This window comes from Osmia bicornis, unplaced genomic scaffold (assembly GCF_907164935.1).
Source record: "Osmia bicornis bicornis unplaced genomic scaffold, iOsmBic2.1, whole genome shotgun sequence".
NCBI lineage: Eukaryota > Metazoa > Arthropoda > Insecta > Hymenoptera > Megachilidae > Osmia > Osmia bicornis.
The window spans coordinates 1-16,669 of NW_025791323.1; positions in this window are offsets into that span (position 1 = coordinate 1).

Consider the following 16,669-nt stretch of genomic DNA (forward strand, 5'->3'; position numbering starts at 1 on the left):
TTTGGTAACGATATCATTATTACTATATCTACATCAGATGTAATTTAATATACTGATCTAATCCCACAGATCAATGTACATATAATAACAGTTTCGTTATTACTATATCTACATTAGATATAATGTAAGATACTGATACCTTCCCGCAGATCAATGTACATATAATAACAGTATCGTTATGACTATATCTACATTAGATATGTAATATACATTTAACAACAATATCATTATTACTATATCTACATTAGATATGTAATATATATTTAATAACAATATCATTATTACTATATCTACATCAGATGTAATGTAATATACTGATTTAATCCCACAGACGAATGTACATTTAATAACAATATCATTATTACTATATCCTCATTAGATATAATGTAATATACTGACCACTTACCACAGATCAATGCACAGATTGTAACATTATCGTCAATACTATATCTACATTGGGTATGTAATAAACCCTTAATAACGGTGTCGTTATTACTGTATCAACATTAGATCTACTGCAATATACTGATTCCTTCCCACAGATCAATGTACATTGAATAACAGTAACATTTACACTATATCTACATTGGATATGGTGTAATATACTGATGCCTTCCCACAAATCGATGTAATTTTGGTAACAATATCATTATTACTATATCAACATTATATATAATGTAATATACTGATCCCTTCTCACAGATCAATGTGCATATAATAACAGTGTCGTTATTACTATATCTACATTAGATATAATGTAATATAATGATCCCTTCCCACCGATCAATGTACATATAATGGCAATATCGTCATTACTATATCTACATCAGATGAAATTTAATATACTGATTTAATCCCACAGACGAATGTACATTTAATAACAATACCATTATTACTATATCTACATCAGATGAAATTTAATATACCGATTTAATCACACAGACCAATGTACATTTAATAACAATATCATTATTACTATATCTTCTTTAGATGTAATGTAATATACTGATCACTTCCCACAGATCAATGCACAGATTGTAACATTATCGTCATTACTATATCTACATTAGATATGTAATAAACACTTAATAGCAGTATCGTTATTACTATATCTACATTAGATATGTAATATACATTTAATAATGGTATCATTATTACTATATCTACATCAGATGTAATGTAGTATACTGATTTATTCCCACAGACCAATGTACATTTAATTACAATGTCATTATTACTATATCTACATTAGATACAATGTAATATAATGATCCCTTTCCACCGATCAATGTACATATAATGGCAGTATCGTTATTACTATATCTACGTTAGATATGTAATATACATTTAATAAGAATATCATTATTACTATATCTACATCAGATGTAATGTAATATACTGATTTATTCCCACAGACCAATGTGCATTTAATAACAATATCATTAATACTATATCTCAATTACATATAATGTAATATACTGATCACTTCCCACAGATCAATGCACAGATTGTATCATTATTGTCATTACTATACCTACATTAGATACGTAATAAACAATTAATAACAGTGTCGTTACTACTGTATCTACATTAGATCTACTGCAATATACTGATTCCTTCCCACAGATCAATGTACATTGAATAACAGTATCATTTATACTATATCTACATTGGATATATTGTAATATACTGATGCCTTCCCACAGAACAATGTAATTTTGGTAACGATATCATTATTACTATATCTACATCAGATGTAATTTAATATACTGATCTAATCCCACAGATCAATGTACATATAATAACAGTTTCGTTATTACTATATCTACATTAGATATAATGTAATATACTGATACCTTCCCACAGACCAAAGTACATTTAATAACAATATTATTATTACTATATCTACATTAGATATAGTATCATGTACATTAGATGATCGCTTTCCACCGATCAATTTACATATAATGGCAGTATAGTTATTACTATATCTACATTAGATATGTAAGATACATTTAATAACAATATCATTATTACTATATCTACATCAGATGTAACGTAATATACTGATTTAATCCCACAGAGCAATGTACATTTAATAACAATACCATTATTACTATATCTACATCAGATGTAATTTAATATACTGATCTAATCCCACAGATCAATGTACATATAATGACAGTTTCGTTATTACTATATCTACATTAGATATAATGTAATATACTGATACCTTCCCGCAGATCAATGTACATATAATAACAGTATCGTTATGACTATATCTACATTAGATATGTAATATACATTTAACAACAATATCATTATTACTATATCTACATTAGATATGTAATATATATTTAATAACAATATCATTATTACTATATCTACATCAGATGTAATGTAATATACTGATTTAATCCCACAGACGAATGTACATTTAATAACAATATCATTATTACTATATCCTCATTAGATATAATGTGATATACTGAGCACTTACCACAGATCAATGCACAGATTGTAACATTATCGTCAATACTATATCTACATTGGGTATGTAATAAACACTTAATAACGGTATGGTTATTACTGTATCTAGATTAGATCTACTGCAATATACTGATTCCTTCCCACAGATCAATGAACATTGAATAACAGTATCATTTACACTATATCTACATTAGATATGGTGTAATATACTGATGCCTTCCCACAGATCAATGTAATTTTGGTAACAATATCATTATTACTATATCTACATCAGATGTAATGTAATATACTGATTTATTCCCACAGATCAATGTACATATAATAACAGTTTCGTTATTACTATATCTACATTAGATATGTAATATACATTTAATAACAATATCATTATTACTATATCTACATCAGATATAATGTAGTATACTGACTTATTCCCACAGACCAATGTACATTTAATAACAATATCATTACTACTATATCTTCATTAGATATAATGTAATATACAGATCACTTCCCACAGATCAATGCACAGATTGTAACATTATCGTAATTACTATATCTATATTAGATATGTAATAAACACTTAATGACAGTATCGTTATTACTATATCTACATTATATCTACTGCAATATACTGATTCCTTCCCACAGATCAATGTACATTGAATAACAGTATCATTTATACTATATCTACATTGGATATAATGTAATATACTGCTCCCTTCCCACAGATCAATGTAATTTTGGTAACAATATCATTATTACTATATCTACATTAGATATAATGTAATATACTGATCCCTTCTCACAGATCAATGTACATATAATAACAGTTTCGTTATTACTATATCTACATTAGATATAATGTAATATACTGATCCCTTCCCACAGATCAATGTAATTTTGGTAACAATATCATTATTACTATATCTACATTAGATATAATGTAATATACTTATCCCTTCCCACAGATCAATGTACATATAATAACAGTTTCGTTATTACTATATCTACAATGGATATAATGTAATATACTGATACCTTCCCACAGATCAATGTACATATAATAACAGTATTGTTATTACTATATCTACATTAGATATGTAATATACATTTAATAACAATATCATTATTACTATATCTACATCATATGAAATTTAATATACTGATTTAATCCCACAGACCAATGTACATTGAATAACAATATCATTATTACTATATCTACATCAGATGCAATTTAATATACTGATTTAATCCCACAGATCAATTTACATATAATAACAGTTTCGTTATTACTATATCTACATTAGATATGTAATATACATTTAATAACAATATCATTATTACTATATCTGCATCAGATGTAATGTAATATACTGATTTAATCCCACAGACCAGTGTACATTTAATAACAATATCATTATTACTGTATCTACATTAGATATAATGTAATATAATGATCCCTTCCCACCGATCAATGTACATATAATGGCAGTATCGTCATTACTATATCTACGTTAGGTATGTAATATTCATTTAATAACAATATCATTATTACTATATCTACATTAGATGTAATGTAATATACTGATTTATTCCCACAGACCAATGTACATTTAATAACAATATCATTATTACTATATCTTCATTAGATATAATGTAATATACTGATCACTTCCCACAGATCAATACACAGATTGTAACATTATCGTCATTACTATATCTACATTAGGTATAATGTAATATACTGATCCCTTTCCACAGATCAATGTACATATAATAACAGTTTCGTTATTACTATATCTACAATAGATATAATGTAATATACTGATACCTTCTCACAGATCAATGTACATATAATAACAGTACCGTTATTAGTATATCTACATTAGATATGTAATATACATTTTATAACAATATCATTATTACCATATCTACATCAGATGAAATTTAATATACTGATTTAATCCCACAAACCAATGTACATTGAATAACAATATCATTATTACTATATCTACATCAGATGTAATGTAATATACTGATTTATTCCCACAGATCAATGTACATACAATAACAGTTTCGTTATTACTATATCTACATTAGATATGTAATATACATTTAATAACAATATCATTATTACTATATGCACATCAGATGAAATTTAATATACGGATTTAATCCTACAGAACAATGTACATTTAATAACAATACCATTATTACTATATCTACATCAGATGTAATGTAGTATACTGATTTATTCCCACAGACCAATGTACATTTAACAACAATATCATTTATACTATATCTACATTAGATATAATATAATATACTGATACCTTCCCACAGATCAATGTACATGTAATAACAGTATCGTTATTACTATATCTACATTAGATATGTAATATACATTTATTAACAATATCATTATTACTATATATACATTAGATATAATGTAATATAATGATCCCTTCCCACCGATCAATGTACATATAATGGCAGTATCGTTATTACTATATCTACATTAGATATGTAATATACATTTAATAACAATATCATTATTACTACATCTACATCAAATGAAATTTAATATACTGATTTAATCCCACAGACCAATGTACATTTAATAACAATACCATTATTACTATGTCTACATCAGATGTAATTTAATATACTGATTTAATCCCACAGATCAATGTACATTTAATAACAATATCATTATTACTATATCTACATTAGATATAATGTAATATACTGATCCCTACCCACAGATCAATGTACATATAATAACAGTTTCGTTATTACTATATCTACAATAGATATAATGTAATATACTGATACCTTCCCACAGATCAATGTACATATAATAACAGTATCGTTATTACTATATCTATATTAGATATGTAATATACATTTAATAAAAATATCATTATTACTATATCTACATCAGATGAAATTTAATATACTGATTTAATCTCACAGACCAATGTACATTTAATAACATTACCATTATTACTATATCTACATTAGATATAATGTAATATACTGATACCTTCCCACAGATCAATGTACATATAATAACAGTATCGTTATGACTATATCTACATTAGATATGTAATATACATTTAACAACAATATCATTATTACTATATCTACATTAGATATGTAATATATATTTAATAACAATATCATTATTACTATATCTACATCAGATGTAATGTAATATACTGATTTAATCCCACAGACGAATGTACATTTAATAACAATATCATTATTACTATATCCTCATTAGATATAATGTAATATACTGACCACTTCCCACAGATCAATGCACAGATTGTAACATTATCGTCAATACTATATCTACATTGGGTATGTAATAAACCCTTAATAACGGTGTCGTTATTACTGTATCTACATTAGATCTACTGCAATATACTGATTCCTTCCCACAGATCAATGTACATTGAATAACAGTATCATTTACACTATATCTACATTGGATATGGTGTAATATACTGATGCCTTCCCACAGATCAATGTAATTTTGGTAACAATATCATTATTACTATATCTACATCAGATGTAATGTAATATACTGATTTATTCCCACAGATCAATGTACATACAATAACAGTTTCGTTATTACTATATCTACATTAGATATGTAATATACATTTAATAACAATATCATTATTACTATATCTACATCAGATATAATGTAGTATACTGACTTATTCCCACAGACCAATGTACATTTAATAACAATATCATTACTACTATATCTTCATTAGATATAATGTAATATACAGATCACTTCCCACAGATCAATGCACAGATTGTAACATTATCGTAATTACTATATCTATATTAGATATGTAATAAACACTTAATGACAGTATCGTTATTACTGTATCTACATTATATCTACTGCAATACACTGATTCCTTCCCACAGATCAATGCACATTGAATAACAGTATCATTTATACTATATCTACATTGGATATAATGTAATATACTGCTCCCTTCCCACAGATCAATGTAATTTTGGTAACAATATCATTATTACTATATCTACATTAGATATAATGTAATATTCTGATCCCTTCTCACAGATCAATGTACATATAATAACAGTTTCGTTATTACTATATCTACATTAGATATAATGTAATATACTGATCCCTTCCCACAGATCAATGTAATTTTGGTAACAATATCATTATTACTATATCTACATTAGATATAATGTAATATACTTATCCCTTCCCACAGATCAATGTACATATAATAACAGTTTCGTTATTACTATATCTACAATGGATATAATGTAATATACTGATACCTTCCCACAGATCAATGTACATATAATAACAGTATTGTTATTACTATATCTACATTAGATATGTAATATACATTTAATAACAATATCATTATTACTATATCTACATCATATGAAATTTAATATACTGATTTAATCCCACAGACCAATGTACATTGAATAACAATATCATTATTACTATATCTACATCAGATGCAATTTAATATACTGATTTAATCCCACAGATCAATTTACATATAATAACAGTTTCGTTATTACTATATCTACATTAGATATGTAATATACATTTAATAACAATATCATTATTACTATATCTGCATCAGATGTAATGTAATATACTGATTTAATCCCACAGACCAGTGTACATTTAATAACAATATCATTATTACTGTATCTACATTAGATATAATGTAATATAATCATCCCTTCCCACCGATCAATGTACATATAATGGCAGTATCGTCATTACTATATCTACGTTAGGTATGTAATATTCATTTAATAACAATATCATTATTACTATATCTACAATAGATGTAATGTAATATACTGATTTATTCCCACAGACCAATGTACATTTAATAACAATATCATTATTACTATATCTTCATTAGATATAATGTAATATACTGATCACTTCCCACAGATCAATGCACAGATTGTAACATTATCGTCATTACTATATCTACATTAGGTATAATGTAATATACTGATCCCTTTCCACAGATCAATGTACATATAATAACAGTTTCGTTATTACTATATCTACAATAGATATAATGTAATATACTGATACCTTCCCACAGATCAATGTACATATAATAACAGTATCATTATTACCATATCTACATCAGATGAAATTTAATATACTGATTTAATCCCACAGACCAATGTACATTGAATAACAATATCATTATTACTATATCTACATCAGATGTAATGTAATATACTGATTTATTCCCACAGATCAATGTACATACAATAACAGTTTCGTTATTACTATATCTACATTAGATATGTAATATACATTTAATAACAATATCATTATTACTATATGTACATCACATGAAATTTAATATACGGATTTAATCCTACAGAACAATGTACATTTAATAACAATACCATTATTACTATATCTACATCAGATGCAATTTAATATACTGATTTAATCCCACAGATCAATGTACATACAATAACAGTTTCGTTATTACTATATCTACATTAGATATGTAATATACATTTAATAACAATATCATTATTACTATATGTACATCAGATCAAATTTAATATACGGATTTAATCCCACAGACCAATGTACATTTAATAACAATACCATTATTACTATATCTACATCAGATGTAATGTAGTATACTGATTTATTCCCACAGACCAATGTACATTTAACAACAATATCATTTATACTATATCTACATTAGATATAATATAATATACTGATACCTTCCCACAGATCAATGTACATGTAATAACAGTATCGTTATTACTATATCTACATTAGATATGTAATATACATTTATTAACAATATCATTATTACTATATATACATTAGATATAATGTAATATAATGATCCCTTCCCACCGATCAATGTACATATAATGGCAGTATCGTTATTACTATATCTACATTAGATATGTAATATACATTTAATAACAATATCATTATTACTACATCTACATCAAATGAAATTTAATATACTGATTTAATCCCACAGACCAATGTACATTTAATAACAATACCATTATTACTATGTCTACATCAGATGTAATTTAATATACTGATTTAATCCCACAGATCAATGTACATTTAATAACAATATCATTATTACTATATCTACATTAGATATAATGTAATATACTGATCCCTACCCACAGATCAATGTACATATAATAACAGTTTCGTTATTACTATATCTACAATAGATATAATGTAATATACTGATACCTTCCCACAGATCAATGTACATATAATAACAGTATCGTTATTACTATATCTATATTAGATATGTAATATACATTTAATAAAAATATCATTATTACTATATCTACATCAGATGAAATTTAATATACTGATTTAATCTCACAGACCAATGTACATTTAATAACATTACCATTATTACTATATCTACATTAGATATAATGTAAAATACTGATCCGTTGCCACAGATCAATGTACATATAATAACAGTTTCGTTATTACTATATCTACATTAGATATAATATAATATACTGATACCTTCCCGCCGATCAATGTACATATAATGGCAGTATCGTTATTACTATATCTACATTAGATATGTAATATACATTTAATAACAATATCATTATTACTATATCTACCTCAGATGAAATTTAATATTCTGATTTAATCCCACAGACCAATGTACATTGAATAACAGTATCATTTATACTATATCTACATTGGATATATTGTAATATACTGATGCCTTCCCACAGATCAATGTAATTTTGGTAACAATATCATTGTTACTATATCTACATTAGATATAATATAATATACTTATCCCTTCCCAAAGATCAATGTACATATGATAACAGGTTCGTTATTACTATATCTACATTAGATATAATGTAATATACTGATCACTTCCCACATATCAATGCACAGATTGTATCATTATTGTCATTTCTATATCTACATTAGATACGTAATAAACAATTAATAACAATATCATTATTACTATATCTACATTAGATATAATGTAATATACTGATCCCTACCCACAGATCAATGTACATATAATAACAGTTTTGTTATTACTATATCTACAATAGATATAATGTAATATACTGATACCTTCCCACAGATCAATGTACATATAATAACAGTATCGTTATTACTATATCTATATTAGATATGTAATATACATTTAATAACAATATCATTATTACTATATCTACATCAGGTGTTATTAATATACTGATTTAATCCCACAGACCAATGTACATTTAACAACAATACCATTATTACTATATCTACATCAGATGTAATTTAATATACTGATTTAATCCCACAGATCAATGTATATATAATAACAGTTTCGTTATTACTATATCTACATTAAATATAATGTAATATACTGATACCTTCCCACAGATCAATGTACATATAATAACAATATCATTATTACAATATCTTAATTAGATATAATGTAATATACTGATCACTTCCCAAAGAACAATGCACAGATTGTAACATTATCGTCATTACTATATCTACATTCGATATGTAATAAACACTTAATAACAGTATCGTTATTACTATATCTACATTAGATCTACTGCAATATACTGATTCCTTCCCACAGATCAATGTACAATGAATAACAGTACCATTTATACTATATCTACATTGGTTATAATGAAATATACTGATCCCTTCCCACAGATCAATGTAATTTTGATAACAATACCATTATTACCATATCTACATTAGATATATTGTAATATACTGATCCCTTCCCACAGATCAATGTACATATAATAACAGTTTCGTTATTACTATATCTACATTAGATACAATATAATATACTGATACCTTCCCACAGACCAATGTACATTTAATAACAATATTATTATTACTATATCTACATTAGATATAGTGTAATATAATGATCCCTTCCCACCGATCAATGTACAATAATGGCAATATCGTTATTACTATATCTACATTAGATATGTAATGTATATTTAATAACAATATCATTATTACTACATCTACATTAGATATAATGTAATATACTGATCCCTTCCCACTGATCAATGCACATATAATGGCAGTTTCCTTATTACTATATCTACATTAGATATAATGTAATATACTGATACCTTCCCACAGACCAATGTACATTTAATAACAATATTATTATTACTATATCTACATTAGATATAGTATCATCTACATTAGATGATCACTTTCCACCGATCAATGTACATATAATGGCAGTATAGTTATTACTATATCTACATTAGATATGTAAGATACATTTAATAACAATATCATTATTACTATATCTACATCAGATGTAACGTAATATACTGATTTAATCCCACAGACCAATGTACATTTAATAACAATACCATTATTACTATATCTACATCAGATGTAATTTAATATACTGATCTAATCCCACAGATCAATGTACATATAATGACAGTTTCGTTATTACTATATCTACATTAGATATAATGTAATATACTGATACCTTCCCACAGATCAATGTACATATAATAACAGTATCGTTATGACTATATCTACATTAGATATGTAATATACATTTAACAACAATATCATTATTACTATATCTACATTAGATATGTAATATATATTTAATAACAATATCATTATTACTATATCTACATCAGATGTAATGTAATATACTGATTTAATCCCACAGACCAATGTACATTTAATAACAATATCATTATTACTATATCCTCATTAGATATAATGTAATATACTGAGCACTTCACAGATCAATGCACAGATTGTAACATTATCGTCAATACTATATCTACATTGGGTATGTAATAAACCCTTAATAACGGTATGGTTATTACTGTATCTAGATTAGATCTACTGCAATATACTGATTCCTTCCCACAGATCAATGAACATTGAATAACAGTATCATTTATACTATATCTACATTAGATATAATGTAATATACTGATGCCTTCCCACAGATCAATGTAATTTTGGTAACAATATCATTATTACTATATCTACATCAGATGTAATGTAATATACTGATTTATTCCCACAGATCAATGTACATATAATAACAGTTTCGTTATTACTATATCTACATTAGATATGTAATATACATTTAATAACAATATCATTATTACTATATCTACATCAGATATAATGTAGTATACTGACTTATTCCCACAGACCAATGTACATTTAATAACAATATCATTACTACTATATCTTCATTAGATATAATGTAATATACAGATCACTTCCCACAGATCAATGCACAGATTGTAACATTATCGTAATTACTATATCTATATTAGATATGTAATAAACACTTAATGACAGTATCGTTATTACTGTATCTACATTATATCTACTGCAATACACTGATTCCTTCCCACAGATCAATGTACATTGAATAACAGTATCATTTATACTATATCTACATTGGATATAATGTAATATACTGCTCCCTTCCCACAGATCAATGTAATTTTGGTAACAATATCATTATTACTATATCTACATTAGATATAATGTAATATACTGATCCCTTCTCACAGATCAATGTACATATAATAACAGTTTCGTTATTACTATATCTACATTAGATATAATGTAATATACTGATCCCTTCCCACAGATCAATGTAATTTTGGTAACAATATCATTATTACTATATCTACATTAGATATAATGTAATATACTTATCCCTTCCCACAGATCAATGTACATATAATAACAGTTTCGTTATTACTATATCTACAATGGATATAATGTAATATACTGATACCTTCCCACAGATCAATGTACATATAATAACAGTATTGTTATTACTATATCTACATTAGATATGTAATATACATTTAATAACAATATCATTATTACTATATCTACATCATATGAAATTTAATATACTGATTTAATCCCACAGACCAATGTACATTGAATAACAATATCATTATTACTATATCTACATCAGATGCAATTTAATATACTGATTTAATCCCACAGATCAATTTACATATAATAACAGTTTCGTTATTACTATATCTACATTAGATATGTAATATACATTTAATAACAATATCATTATTACTATATCTGCATCAGATGTAATGTAATATACTGATTTAATCCCACAGACCAGTGTACATTTAATAACAATATCATTATTACTGTATCTACATTAGATATAATGTAATATAATGATCCCTTCCCACCGATCAATGTACATATAATGGCAGTATCGTCATTACTATATCTACGTTAGGTATGTAATATTCATTTAATGACAATATCATTATTACTATATCTACATCAGATGTAATGTAATATACTGATTTATTCCCACCGACCAATGTACATTTAATAACAATATCATTATTACTATATCTTCATTAGATATAATGTAATATACTGATCACTTCCCACAGATCAATACACAGATTGTAACATTATCGTCATTACTATATCTACATTAGGTATAATGTAATATACTGATCCCTTTCCACAGATCAATGTACATATAATAACAGTTTCGTTATTACTATATCTACAATAGATATAATGTAATATACTGATACCTTCCCACAGATCAATGTACATATAATAACAGTACCGTTATTAGTATATCTACATTAGATATGTAATATACATTTTATAACAATATCATTATTACTATATCTACATCATATGAAATTTAATATACTGATTTAATCCCACAGACCAATGTACATTGAATAACAATATCATTATTACTATATCTACATCAGATGCAATTTAATATACTGATTTATCCCACAGATCAATTTACATATAATAACAGTTTCGTTATTACTATATCTACATTAGATATGTAATATACATTTTATAACAATATCATTATTACCATATCTACATCAGATGAAATTTAATATACTGATTTAATCCCACAGACCAATGTACATTGAATAACAATATCATTATTACTATATCTACATCAGATGTAATGTAATATACTGATTTATTCCCACAGATCAATGTACATACAATAACAGTTTCGTTATTACTATATCTACATTAGATATGTAATATACATTTAATAACAATATCATTATTACTATATGCACATCACATGAAATTTAATATACGGATTTAATCCTACAGAACAATGTACATTTAATAACAATACCATTATTACTATATCTACATCAGATGCAATTTAATATACTGATTTATTCACACAGATCAATGTACATACAATAACAGTTTCGTTATTACTATATCTACATTAGATATGTAATATACATTTAATAACAATATCATTATTACTATATGTACATCAGATGAAATTTAATATACGGATTTAATCCCACAGACCAATGTACATTTAATAACAATATCATTATTACTATATCTACATCAGATGTAATGTAGTATACTGATTTATTCCCACAGACCAATGTACATTTAACAACAATATCATTTATACTATATCTACATTAGATATAATATAATATACTGATACCTTCCCACAGATCAATGTACATGTAATAACAGTATCGTTATTACTATATCTACATTAGATATGTAATATACATTTATTAACAATATCATTATTACTATATATACATTAGATATAATGTAATATAATGATCCCTTCCCACCGATCAATGTACATATAATGGCAGTATCGTTATTACTATATCTACATTAGATATGTAATATACATTTAATAACAATATCATTATTACTACATCTACATCAAATGAAATTTAATATACTGATTTAATCCCACAGACCAATGTACATTTAATAACAATACCATTATTACTATGTCTACATCAGATGTAATTTAATATACTGATTTAATCCCACAGATCAATGTACATTTAATAACAATATCATTATTACTATATCTACATTAGATATAATGTAATATACTGATCCCTACCCACAGATCAATGTACATATAATAACAGTTTCGTTATTACTATATCTACAATAGATATAATGTAATATACTGATACCTTCCCACAGATCAATGTACATATAATAACAGTATCGTTATTACTATATCTATATTAGATATGTAATATACATTTAATAAAAATATCATTATTACTATATCTACATCAGATGAAATTTAATATACTGATTTAATCTCACAGACCAATGTACATTTAATAACATTACCATTATTACTATATCTACATTAGATATAATGTAAAATACTGATCCGTTGCCACAGATCAATGTACATATAATAACAGTTTCGTTATTACTATATCTACATTAGATATAATATAATATACTGATACCTTCCCGCCGATCAATGTACATATAATGGCAGTATCGTTATTACTATATCTACATTAGATATGTAATATACATTTAATAACAATATCATTATTACTATATCTACCTCAGATGAAATTTAATATTCTGATTTAATCCCACAGACCAATGTACATTGAATAACAGTATCATTTATACTATATCTACATTGGATATATTGTAATATACTGATGCCTTCCCACAGATCAATGTAATTTTGGTAACAATATCATTGTTACTATATCTACATTAGATATAATATAATATACTTATCCCTTCCCAAAGATCAATGTACATATGATAACAGGTTCGTTATTACTATATCTACATTAGATATAATGTAATATACTGATCACTTCCCACAGATCAATGCACAGATTGTATCATTATTGTCATTACTATATCTACATTAGATACGTAATAAACAATTAATAACAATATCATTATTACTATATCTACATTAGATATAATGTAATATACTGATCCCTACCCACAGATCAATGTACATATAATAACAATATCATTATTACAATATCTTAATTAGATATAATGTAATATACTGATCACTTCCCAAAGAACAATGCACAGATTGTAACATTATCGTCATTACTATATCTACATTCGATATGTAATAAACACTTAATAACAGTATCGTTATTACTATATCTACATTAGATCTACTGCAATATACTGATTCCTTCCCACAGATCAATGTACAATGAATAACAGTACCATTTATACTATATCTACAATGGTTATAATGAAATATACTGATCCCTTCCCACAGATCAATGTAATTTTGATAACAATACCATTATTACCATATCTACATTAGATATATTGTAATATACTGATCCCTTCCCACAGATCAATGTACATATAATAACAGTTTCGTTATTACTATATCTACATTAGATACAATATAATATACTGATACCTTCCCACAGACCAATGTACATTTAATAACAATATTATTATTACTATATCTACATTAGATATAGTGTAACATAATGATCCCTTCCCACCGATCAATGTACAATAATGGCAATATCGTTATTACTTTATCTACATTAGATATGTAATATATATTTAATAACAATATCATTATTACTACATCTACATTAGATATAATGTAATATACTGATCCCTTCCCACTGATCAATGCACATATAATGGCAGTTTCCTTATTACTATATCTACATTAGATATAATGTAATATACTGATACCTTCCCACAGATCAATGTACATATAATAACAGTATCGTTATTACTATATCTACATTAGATATGTAATATACATTTAATAACAATATCATTATTACTATATCTACATTAGATATAATGTAATAAAATGATCCCTTCCCACCGATCTATGTACATATAATGGCAGGATCGTTATTACTATATCTGCATTAGATCTCCTGCAATATACTGATTCCTTCCCACAGATCAATGTACATTGAATAACAGTATCGATATTACTATATCTACATTAGATATGTAATATACATTTAATAACAATATCATTATTACTATATCTACATTAGATACAATGTAATATACTTATCCCTTCCCACAGATCAATGTACATATAATAACAGTTTCGTTATTACTATATCTACATTAGACATGTAATATACATTTAATAACAATATCATTATTACTATATCTACATCAGATGTAATGTAATATACTGATTTAATCCCACAGACCAATGGACATTTAATAACAATATCATTATTACTATGTCTTCTTTAGATATAATGTAATATACTCATCACG